The sequence below is a fragment of the Eptatretus burgeri genome, chromosome 5 (genome assembly GCF_056783735.1).
Source record: "Eptatretus burgeri isolate ZD-2024b chromosome 5, Ebu_testis_v1, whole genome shotgun sequence".
Taxonomy (NCBI): domain Eukaryota; kingdom Metazoa; phylum Chordata; class Myxini; order Myxiniformes; family Myxinidae; genus Eptatretus; species Eptatretus burgeri.
Window position 1 is genome coordinate 7,429,507 of NC_140965.1, and position 12,094 is coordinate 7,441,600.

A 12,094-nucleotide genomic window follows, 5' to 3' on the forward strand; every position below is an offset into this window, starting at 1 on the left:
TTCTGATTAAATGTTGAAATTCATTTCAAATTCAAAACGTTTCTTTTGGGAAATGTTAATTTGAGAAAAGTGTCTTTCAATCCTGACAAAATCTCACAGTTTCACCTCTTTTTGAAAGGATGGTCAAATGAACCCACCTATCTATTTCCATGGTTATCTACTCGAAGCCCCTCAGAAAGTTGAGGTCTCAACATCAACAATGACTTCACCTGGACTGTCCTGAGAGCAAGGCTTGCCTCCAAAGAAAGTCACAGACTTGGAATCCTCTGTTCCAAGTAATACCATTAAATATCAGAACTCAGCCTTCATCGAGACCTTTGTCCATAGCTTAATGGAGAGCTGATCTCTCATTTCGGCGATCTGATCTACTTTTGGATTGTGTGGAATCTAAAACTCTCAACATTATTGGCATCTCTCATGATGACGCAGAAACAATAGGCAGATTGCCGTCACATCGCAGACAGGTTGGTGGCCTCTTCTTTTTTTTTTTCAACCGGCTCACCTTCATTTTTACTCCCTCTGCTCTATCAGCCATCCAACTCTCCCCAGCTTTGTTGGAGATCCATGCATTTGCACATTAACTCCATCTTGGATAAACTCCTAAAATCCAAGCTTACCGCACACCCCTACTCTTTTCTCCTGTTTGTGCAATCACCTTCGTAAGGCGGCTCGATTGCACTCTTTCATCTTGGGCTACCAGTTGACAGTTCAACTACATCTCATGTAATTCTACACCCCCTACCCATGATGTTTTCTATCATCCCACTAACCCTACCTAAAGCAACCCTCTTACTCGCAATTGACTGGCTTTCCTCCCCTCCACTCCCCTCCCCTCATTCCTTTGCTTGTTGCATCCACCTGCTGCCCCAATGTCGGTACGTTACCTCTTTACCCTCTTTCTCCTCACTCTTCTACGTTCCTCTATTGTGGATCCAGAAAACAAGAACAACAACATACATGGAATAAAAACAGACACCTCCTCACTGTCAGTGTGATGACCAATCCTCTCTAATCTTGAGTGTCCGTTTAGCCTGGACTTTGTATGCAAATTAAAAGCTGGTTGCCTGTTGTATGGTATTTATATGGCTCCCACAGACGTAGACCATTTCCCCTTTGTATGAGTGTGCGGTTATGGAGAAATCCACATCGATTCGGTGAGCATAATGTATACCACACGCAAGCGAGATCTTATAAGCTTCCTTAACACATTTGACATTTCATACCATGCGTGACATTTCACGACAATGCCTGGCATGTTTTTAAGGGAACAATACTGGAGTGGTGCGGATGTGTCCTTTGGATGACAAAAGCAGATACGATTATAAATCCGCTGCATCTGGCTCTTTTGCACGTCGATTGTGTGAACTTGGAATTCGATTAGGATATAAATAAAGCAATGTATTTGCATGCATTGCGAAAAGCTTGACACAGGCACGTGCACGCACGCACGCACGCACGCACACCTCCCAGCTCAAAATTCAGTGTATTGCTGCACTGGCAATGATTATAGAAATAATTTTTTTTTTAAACTACTATGCAAGCTGAAGTGTCATACACGCAAGAACTGGGTGTTGAAAACTCAGCCCACACCTGAGCAGTGATTATTCTGAAGGGACGATACACATATGGAAAAAGTGAGGTCGGTGTTGGGGTGATATAAGGAGAGGGACAAAGTAACTAGACTGCATTAAAATAGAAACTTGTGTAAAGGTGAGGAGAGAGAGAGAGAGAGAGAGAGAGAGAGAGAGAGAGAGAGAGAGAGAGAGAGAGAGAGAGAGAGAGAGAGAGAGAGAGAGAGAGAGAGAGAGAGAGAGAGAGAGAGAGAGAGAGAGAGAGAGAGAGAGAGAGAGAGAGAGACAGAGACAGAGAGAGAGAGAGAGACAGAGACAGAGAGAGAGAGAGAGAGAGAGAGAGAGAGAGAGAGAGAGAGAGAGAGAGAGAGAGAGAGAGAGAGAGAGAGAGAGACAGACAGAGACAGAGAGAGACAGAGACAGAGACAGAGACAGAGAGAGAGAGAGAGAATGGAGGTTGGGAGGAGATGGGAGGGAAGACGAGTGCACGAGATGCTTGGGGTGGGGAAGGGGGAGCGGGTTTCGTTGTTTTAATGCATAATTAATTGGAGATGGCTCCTCATATTTTTCTTTGTGTACCATCGAGGGTTGTAAGGTCGTTAACTCTGCCCATTTGTCTCATTTGGAGTACAAACATTATCCCAGGTTAATAAACTTGCGAGGTGGGAGGCACACGTCAGTCTGTGCACCCCATCAGCCCTAATTAGTGAAAAGTGCTGATGCTGATGGCAATGACTTTGAAACACTTCAAGAGCTGCTTGATACTCAACTGACCTGGAATTACATAGAGACCTGCCTTGGGGGAAAATGTTGCTAACAAGTGTGCCAAAAATAACAGTATGACATTGTCACCTGCATATGTCTGTCCCTAAATGAGTCGAGGCTCCACATGGAAAGAGGAGTTCGGCAAAGATGGTCACTTTCTCGTAACCTCTTCAACTCATATGGGGAAAGGATACTGAGAGAAGCATTGGTTGGTTGTGAAAGGGGAATCTCTATATATATATATATATATATATGTGTCAGTAATATCAAGAATCTTTTGTGCGCAGATGATATAACTCTGCTGATGGAAAGTGCTGAAGAGCTGGAAACTTTGCTGGAAAGGTCATGCGAGAGTGGTAAGGTGGGTTTATGTCTTAACTAGGAAATATAATTAATTTGACGCGAATGCGTCGATGGATATGCCGCCACCTGCGTTCGGCGTCAACTCACTGTTATGCTTGATCTCATTAAAGGTCTCGTGTATAATTAAAGGATCCGTGAGAGAGAAGAGAGAGAGAGAGAGAGAGATGGGTGGAAGACTCACAACATCAGATGTTTCGAACTCGAGTTATGGGCTGAAAAACGATCCTCAAGGGGCACAAGACCATAGACCTTTAACCTTTTTAAGCAAAAACAGAATCGATTTATCCTTGTATGACGTGCCAACTTTAGTTGAAATCCTTTAGGTGTTTCACAAGTTATCGTGGAAACAAAAAACTGATAACGGACGGATGCATGGATGGACGGACAAACAACCCGAAAACATAATGTCTTTGGCCTTCGTCTGAGGGGGTATAGCAATGAGGAAATCAAAAAATATGATTGTGGGTGACCATCAACCTGGAGGAGATAAAACGACTTGGAAAAACAATCAAAATAGTGTGCACTTTTAATTATCTTGGTTCCGACGCAAGCGATTGCTCCACAGAAACAAAGAGAATAATTCCGAGAGGAGTCATCGGTGATGATGCTCAAGAAAATCTGTTCAGATCGGGGTTTGAGTATGAACACTAAGACTCAACGTTGCAGCCTAAACTGGCCACTGGATGGGGACACTTACTATATGAACAGCGAGCCCGCATTCATGGCGAAATGCGTTGCGAGTTTGCAATGAGTCATATCATGCCTTTAAATCACCTTAACATCATCATGTTTGACTCCAACCCACCCTTATGGGGGCCGATGAGGAAAGACAATGTGCCTGAGTGGCATTCAGATCGTGCTGCCCCGGGTTCCTTTTGGAGCTCACCACTCACAGTCAGCGGTGTCATTGACAAGCACATGTTCAGTGTGTATGATAAGTAAATACCCAATTTTAAATTGTTGTCGCAGCTTTATTTAGGAACCGATTTTAATGAAACAAAATATAAATGCTCGAGTGAGGGGTAGATCGGCGGTTCGTGTTGCTGGGGCTCTGTGTTTTTGGACTTGCATTGGGCCACGGTGTGGTGCGGTGAATTGACAGTTCGCACTGTCGGGGCTCTTTCTGCTCATGGACTTGCTTTGGTCTGCAGTGCGGTGGTGTGGATCCATGGTTGGTGCTGCTGGTGCTCTTTGTGCTTGTGGACGTGTTTTGGCCTGTGGTGCAGTGGAGTGGATCGAGAGTTGGTGCTGTGGGTGTTCTGTGTGCCTTGCAAAAGTTTTTGTGTTGAAGGGCATCAGGAAAGGGTGCATCATGATAGAAACCAGGTACGGTGGATGGAGGACGTAGTGAAGGCAGTTGGTGAAAAGGAGGAGGCTTGGAAGATGATTGAGAAGATCAAGGATATAGGGAGGCAACTGGATACAGGATTGCTGCACCTACATGGGCAGAAGAAGAAAGCAGCAGGGAGAGCTGTTGATAAGGCGAGGAATGATATGGCAGAGGTGTACAACAAGTCGGAAGACGATGGTGGGAGGAAGATGATATATAAATTGGTTCATGACAGGGATAAGGATGGGAACGGCTGAAGGGAGGGAGGGGGGGTGGTGATTAAGGTTGGTGGCAGGAGGCTAATGACAGAGAGGGGGGCAGTATTGAAGGTGGAAGAAGGATATTTCATAGAGCTGTTGAAAGTGGGAAGGAAGCATCGGCGAGCTGGAGCTACCATGTTATGTAGAGGGGAAAGTGGAGTTGGTGGAAATCAGAGAGGAGGAAGTGTGGACAGAATTGAAGAGGATAAAGGGAGGACCACCAGGCATTGATGAGGTGTGTACAGAGATGATAATTGCAGTGGAATAAGTTGGAGTCAGTTGGCTAAAGAGGCTGTTGAATGTATGTATGAGAGAGGGTTCAATTCGAGAGGAGTGGAAGACAGGGTTAATTGTACCAATATGGTAGAGGAATGGCGATGCTGAAGATCCGGGGAAGTACAGGGGCATTACACTCCGAAGTCATGGAAGGAAAGTGATGGAGAGGATTCTGAATGGGAGGATAAGGAAAAGGGTTGGAGATGGAGATCGGAAAAGAGCAGCAGGGGTTTAGAAAGGGTAGGGGGACTACGGATGGGATGTTCATGCTGAGACAGCTGGTGGAGAAGAGGTTGGAGGTGCAAGGTGAGATGGAATTGGGATTTGTGGACCTGGAGAAGGCCTATGACACTGTTCCGAGAGAGATGGTTATGGCGACACTGAGATGGACTGGAGTGCCGGAAGCAGAAGTTAGGTTGATGGAAGGTTAGGTTGATGTACAAGGGAAAAGGAAGAGTTTTGGTCCTGGGAGATCTGAGGAGTTCAGTGTGAACATTGGTTTGAGGTAAGGAAGCGCTCTCAGCCCACTCATGGTGATGGAGCTGTTAAGCAGGAAGGGGGGCTTGAGGAGTAGTTTGGGGAGGTTGCTAGATTGCGGATGATCTGGCTGTTGTGGTGGAGAGTGGGCAGGAGATACAGTAAGTACTGGGGGAGTGGAAGGAATATAAATCATAAACCATGAAACCTAGCGGATTTAAACTTTGCATGCATTAAACTAAGAGAACTCCAAGGTGGTGCATGAATGAAAACTGGGTGTTTGGGTTAATTAAAAACCCCCTTTGAAGATAATTAATGGCTACATTTAATTATATCCTTGACCAGGCGCATCCTCAGACACCCGCTTTCCCTCGATGGGGTCTTAATTTGCCATTTTGTTTGGCCTGCTCGACAACATCTTGACATGGAACAGGCCGCAATGATTTCTTCACGGTAAAGTTTATTTTTCACTTTCCTCACTCATATCATGGAATGCCTGCCTCATATGTTCATATACCTTCGAATTGCTGGCTACATTGCAATGCTTATCAACATCCAGAGACACCAGCGTTCATGGATTTATTTCATTTCTGCACATGCCACAACCTCTAGAATCTCTTAAACTAAGCTAAATTACAAAATTTAAGCTCCATCATTGAACTTAGCAGCAGTTCTGACTGCTACAAAAGTGATCATTCGTCAAGTTCGGACATCGTTTGACATTTTGGCGTGTCCGGGAGGTGTTGACTGTGACAGATTGGCGATTGCTAATTGCTTGCCAAGCCAGCCATTCCTTATCAAGCGTTTCATTGGAGTGCATGTTTGAGTGCTTGAGCCACTTGGCAAGTGCTCTCCAAGCTCTATGGTTGTTTGTTTCATCAAAGCACCCATGCTTTCAATCGAACACATCGATTGGATGTACATTTCCGTCTGTTGGACCTCGCGGTGCGGTGCGGTGGGTGTCTCATCGCTGAAAATGTGCAATTATATTTTTAGAGAACGTTGCTTTGTTTAACCATTTTGTGTGATTTGCTTTCATAATCCATCCCTCACTTCGACATCGATACATATACCCCCCCCCCCCAAAAAAAAATCGAGCTCAATCAATCTTGTGATCGCCATGTTTGTTCTATCTGTGAATGCATAGACTGACATTTTGTGTTCTGTCGTTTGATATATTTTTGAATTGAATTTCGCTAATTTCCCACTTGAATTCCTCTTTCAAATAATTCTGTTTGAAGGTCAATATTTGTGTTTGTCAGTTTCATGTACTTTGTGCATGTGTACATTTTGCACAAGTGTGTATGTATATAAACTGTATTACCATAATGGCACTTGGCCCTGGTGTGTGTTATTAGTTGCTATCTCCATATGCAGGTTTCAGAGGGCGGAACGGAGCCCTCGCAGGTCTCGAAGTATCCACCTCCATTTTGGTAAGGACGGTTACAAATCATGAAGTTTTGTTCTCAAAGTTTTGTTCCGAGGGCTCTTTTGAGGATCGTCACTGAGCTACGGACAGCTACCATCTGCAGTTCATTTGGAGCAATATATCCAGGTGTGTGTGTGTGTGTGTGTGTGTGTGTGTGTGTGTGTGTGTGTGTGTGTGTGTGTGTGTGTGTGTGTGTGTGTGTGTGTGTGTGTGTGTGTGTGTGTGTGTGTGTGTGTGTGTGTGTGTGTGTGTGTGTGTGTGTGTGTGTGTGTGTGGTCGGTCATTAAGCACAAAATGATTCTCCTTGCTAACCCTAACTCCTCCCCTCATATTTCTCTCTTTTTTTCTCCTACCACTCCCCCCTTTCTCTCTCTGTCAGTCTGTCTGTCTGTCTCTCTCTACACACACACACACACACACACACACACACACACACACACACACACACCCTCTTCCACCCCTACCTCCCCCTCCTGCAGTGTATAGCGATGTTTGGTGAGGAATCGCTTTCCAAACCTCCCCCCCCCACTTCCTCACTCTTTCCCCCGTTCTTAACTCCCCTCCTTCACAACTCCCCTCCTTCACCCCTTCCATTTGGTGAGGCATTGCCCTACCGACTTCCTCACCCCCTCTTAACTACCCCCTCCCTCCTCTCTCTCCCCTCCATCTCTCCCTGCAATCTCTCCCCCTCCCTCCTTCCTTCCTCTCCACCATCTCTCCCTCCTCCCTCCCTCCCTCCCTCTTCCCGCTATTCATTCTCTCTCTCTCTCTCTCTCTCTCTCTCTCTCTCTCTCTCTCTCTCTCTCTCTCTCTCTCTCTCTCTCTCTCTCTCTCTCTCCCTTCCTCCCTGTCCTCCCTCCCTCCCTCCCTGGCACTTTTCACGAAAATAAAGTTGCTTTGATTTAGCTACTCTTCGAACAACTTTCACCTCAAAGGCACCTGGTTAAAGGTAAACGCGGTTACCCCACTCTTATAGATACGTACACATTGATAGAATCGATGATCCTAAATTAAGTATCTGGTGCACAAAATAATGAATAATCCAACAACAACAACAAAAAAACGTGAACAACTATAACGGCACTCCGTAGAGCGCATAGTCTCACCTCGCGCATTCATTCTGAACAAAAATACCATCATTAGCTGAACATGCTGCTATTATGGTCCATATACCCGTACCATCCACGAACCCGATTAACTCGCATGGTTTCTTGGCATGGGTTATGAACATCATCAATTTACTTCTTCACTCACATCGGGTTAAATATGAGGTTATGAAGTTTCAGATTTTTTGGATAAGAATTTAATTTGAACCAATTGTTGCTGGAATACCACTTCGCTGATGATGTCATCATTATCACCATATATACCACATGGGGGAGTTGATGACACGTGCTGTTTCACTTATTTTTGTTGAGCAATTTTGGAGAAAATGATTTCCAAATGTTTTCCTTTAATCCCATATTGGCTGCCATACCATGTGACTTATGTCAGAGTTAAGGGAAGTCCCTCCCTCCTCCGTTTAAAGTTTTGCCTCGATCAGACAACCGGTTGCAGAGAAAAACATTTCTAAAGCGAAAATATATAGACACGGACGCGGACGCGCGCGCGCGCACGCACGCACGCACGCACGCACGCACGCACACACACTAACAGCCTTGCATCTCACGGAGCATCTCGTCTCACGGGGCGAGGCTAACGAGAACGGCACTCGGTACCTCCGCCAGGCTGAACAGTTTACGTATTGTATCCTGATAGGCTGGATCTGCATCTGGACCTGAACCAAAATCAAATCAGCTTGTTCTCGTCACCTACCTGTGGAAAGAAAAATAAATCCCATCTTATAAAATGTGCATAATGGTCCGCATGAACCATTTGTGGCTGTGTAAGGTGATCACAAAGCTCTGTGAATCACAGGACTGTCACCATGCTTTGGTGTTTTTGTATTAATTACGTTTTGAAATGCTTTTAAATGCTAAAAGCTGTCCGGCAGCCGTGCAGAATCGCATCGCTCTCGATACTTTATTGGCGGCAAGGGAGGGAAACTGTGCGGTTGTGGTGTCTGAATGTTGTCCCTACATCCCGGATAAATCAGAACAGATTAATGATCTGGCTGCCAAGATTAGGACAGAAGGGAAAAAGTACCATGATTATAATAAAGGAATGTCGATGGGGTCATGGCTGAAAAGCATATTTGGCAGCGAGGGAGAATGGATTCTACACCGGTTGTTTGTCGGTCCGGTGATTGAGTATTGCTATATTTGCTGTTATCTCATGTTTAGAAAGCTCTCATTAACGTTTGCTTGCATAAAGTAACGAGCAATACCATGGTACAAAGGAGTGTACAAGTGCTAGGGGACACCTTGAACGTAGCTGGGGAACCAAATCATGCTCGACCAGATCCATTGAGTGCTGCATATTACGCTGTGGAGCAAGAATTACTTCGGTTGAATAAAATACATTTTGATGATGATGTAGAAATACCAGATTTACCAAATTCAAAGGAAGATCTCAGGGATGATGAGGAAGCAGTGTATGAGAGCATGATTAAGCTGATGTGATTGAGTCTTGAAGTGAAATTAACTGAATAGTTCACTTTTTGACAATGCCTGACTTTTGGTGATTTTGTGTTTACAAAGGGAATTAAGCTGATTGATGTATGATTTGTACTTTGAACACATGTAGTCACATACTATTGGGAAATTTTTGTTATAGGGGACGGCTGCATATTGAAACCCCAACTTGTGCGAAACAGCTGCTCCAACCCCGCCTCGGACTGACTCCCCCTTCCTTTTTCAAAGCATGCCTGTTTCGGCCAGTATCTGGAAGGAAGATATCCTCTTGTTCAGTATGACGGAAAAAAATGTTGGAGCATTTGATAGAACCGTAATTTCCATAAATGGGGAGTAAGGGTCTTACGTCGGTTGTTTGCCGCTTTGGTAATTGTACTTGCAATTGTATTAGTAATTGCTTGTGTTTTGAAAAGTTAATCTCAACCTGTTTGAGAAAAATGATGAAATATATTTCAGGCTATTCAGATTAAAGTGCTTTCCAGTAATTGCTTTCACAGATCATTAATGTCTGTTAGATTTTAAATAGCAAATGTAGTTTATAGATACAGCCCTTTTACAGCCATTTTCCCCTGCTGAGCACGGGTTAGCTTTTTGCGGGCTCCATGCAATCACAGTTCCCTTCTTGAGGCAATGTTTTATGGCCGGATGCCCTTCCTGACGCCAACCCCGGTCACCTCTTACGACAAACATGGATATGGTACACCTATTCAAACCGGGGCATACACCGAGACCAGTACACTGGTACTCATTTCCTCGACCTTGGAAGGATGGCGGGCCGAGTCAACCCCCCTGGTGTTAATTCAGTGGAAAACAGAGCTCGAACTCAGGACCCTAGGATTCCAAGCCAACCACCTTAACCACTAAGCCAACACCAGGCTAAATGTAGTTTGTAGATAAAAGACAAAATAAGATGCGTGATGGTGTAATACCTATCCAAGGCGAGACTAATGAGATTTCTGTTGCATAATGTGGATAATTTTGAAAATGTGGTCAACATGCTAATAGGACCTTGTGATTACTTAAAGTATCCTGGAGGCAAGGGAAATTTGTATAGCAAGCAATAAACTGTGTTTATGTAATACTTATATGAGCCTTGCAGTGCTTGCTTCATCTATCTATAATTCCAGCAATCTGTGTGTGTGTGTGTGTGTGTGTGTGTGTGTGTGTGTGTGTGTGTGTGTGTGTGTGTGTGTGTGTGTGTGTGTGTGTTTGTGACCGCTGTTTCTCGACAACCACTGATCCGATCTAATTGAAACTTGCCAGGTATATTGCTGGGGCCCTGTGGATGTGCCTTGTCAAGGTTTGATATTAATCGGACAAGTGCTTCCCAAGTGATGGCCATTTATTTACCAACCAACGAAAGGACACGTTGCTGCGTCGGCGTGGCTGCGTAGGCCGGTGCGCGGCCGGCCGACGATGACGTCTCGTGCCGTGCCGGTTACGATGGGGATCGGTGCCTTCGTTACCGTGGCGTTGGAGTGGCAATGGTCAATGGCAGCAAATGTCATGGCAAGCAAAGACAGGGAGGTAAACTTGATTTTAATTTGGATTTTAATTAACTCTGTGTATGGAAGTATCACAGCAGTTGTTACTTCAATGCAAGCGATAATTCGTGGAATGATGTGAACATTCCGTACGGGCACGCACCACTTCCGGATAGTGATGACACTGTATTCTAATAATTTCTCGATTTCTTATGCACATTTATAGATATGCACAAAGGGCGCCGTTTAGTTACCAATGACAGGACACGTTGCTGTGTAGGCGTGGCCGTTTGGGGAAGAGATCCTCAGCCACGTTCCCCATTTCGGGTTACAACGTACGGACTTCCGGATAGTGATGACTTACTGTATTCTAATAATTTCTCGATTTCTTATGCGCATTTATAGATAAACACAATGCCCCAATCCAGTCGTCGTTTATGAGAGCGAAGAAACGGCCTGTGTGGTTGTTTCTGGCTCGCGGTTTGAAAGTATTTTTTTTTGCACATACTGCCCGGCACGTACGGGCACGCACGTACGGGCATGTACTAGTTTACAAAAACAAACAAACTTTTCCTTCAAGTGAATGGTAGATGTGATGACGAACTGAATGTTTATGAAGCTGATTAATAGCCGTTAATGGCATTAAGTAAGGGAATTTGTGGTACGTATGAAATGTTAAATTGTAATTATTTCACCCACTGTGTTTAAAGTTTAACTTTGATTTGGTTTGTTTCGGAGTGTTGAAAGCAGTCGAGAGGTGCAGCTGACATGATTTTGCCGAATTGGGATTGAGGGACTTCCACTGAGAGATTGGATGACTGGGAACACCTACATTTGGGTGAATGGGCATCTATCCCATGATCACAGCATGACCCCCTTCCTAAGGAGATGAAATGAGCAAATGAAAGTGAGCAACTGAAGAAAAGGTTGGACGACAAGCCTCAACCTGGTGAGGCAAGGAGCTGAGTCCACCGTGAATGGCGCCTGCCTGTGGGTACAACACCGCCAACATTCGTGAACTTCACTCTGCAAGTATTTATTGACCGTACTATTGAGGTGAGGCTCACGAGGGCCCCGGGGTCCATACGACGAGTCATCTACAACCCAATGTCAGGTCCAAGCTCCATACCTAAGGGGCCCGCCTTCTCCGTGGCTCAGGAAGTAACATGACTGTGTTTCTTGTTGAGCATTGCTCTATCTACATCATGGCTCACTTGCCTTTCTGGTCTTTGATATCATGTTTTGCAGCTTGTGGCAGCTGCTGATGGCAACTTGGAGCAGGTGGTCAACTTCCTGCAAACGCAACATGTCCATCAACTGGGCTGAGATGCTGTTGGGGTCTCCTCTCTCCAGTGTCCATGTTATATGAATGTTCATCACAAATGATGTGAGCAGACTTCAATAAATGTGCTCTTTTCTCTTTGAGGAATGGAGTATGGTGAGATTACGGGTAAAATTGATTTAAATTGTTCTAAATAGAGCAAAAGGGGGAAATGTGGAAGTGAAATATAAATCCCATCATATAAAATGTGCATAATGGTCTGCATCAACCATTTGTGGCCACGT

At 44.8% G+C, this 12,094-nt stretch overlaps 1 protein-coding gene across 7 annotated transcripts in view; it reads right to left on the reverse strand.

Annotated features, from left to right (window-relative positions):
• LOC147025796 (protein kinase C-binding protein NELL2-like) overlaps positions 1-12,094 on the reverse strand; it is a 370,788-nt gene that overhangs the window by 81,571 nt on the left and 277,123 nt on the right. The gene's annotated exons all lie outside the window — the stretch shown is intronic.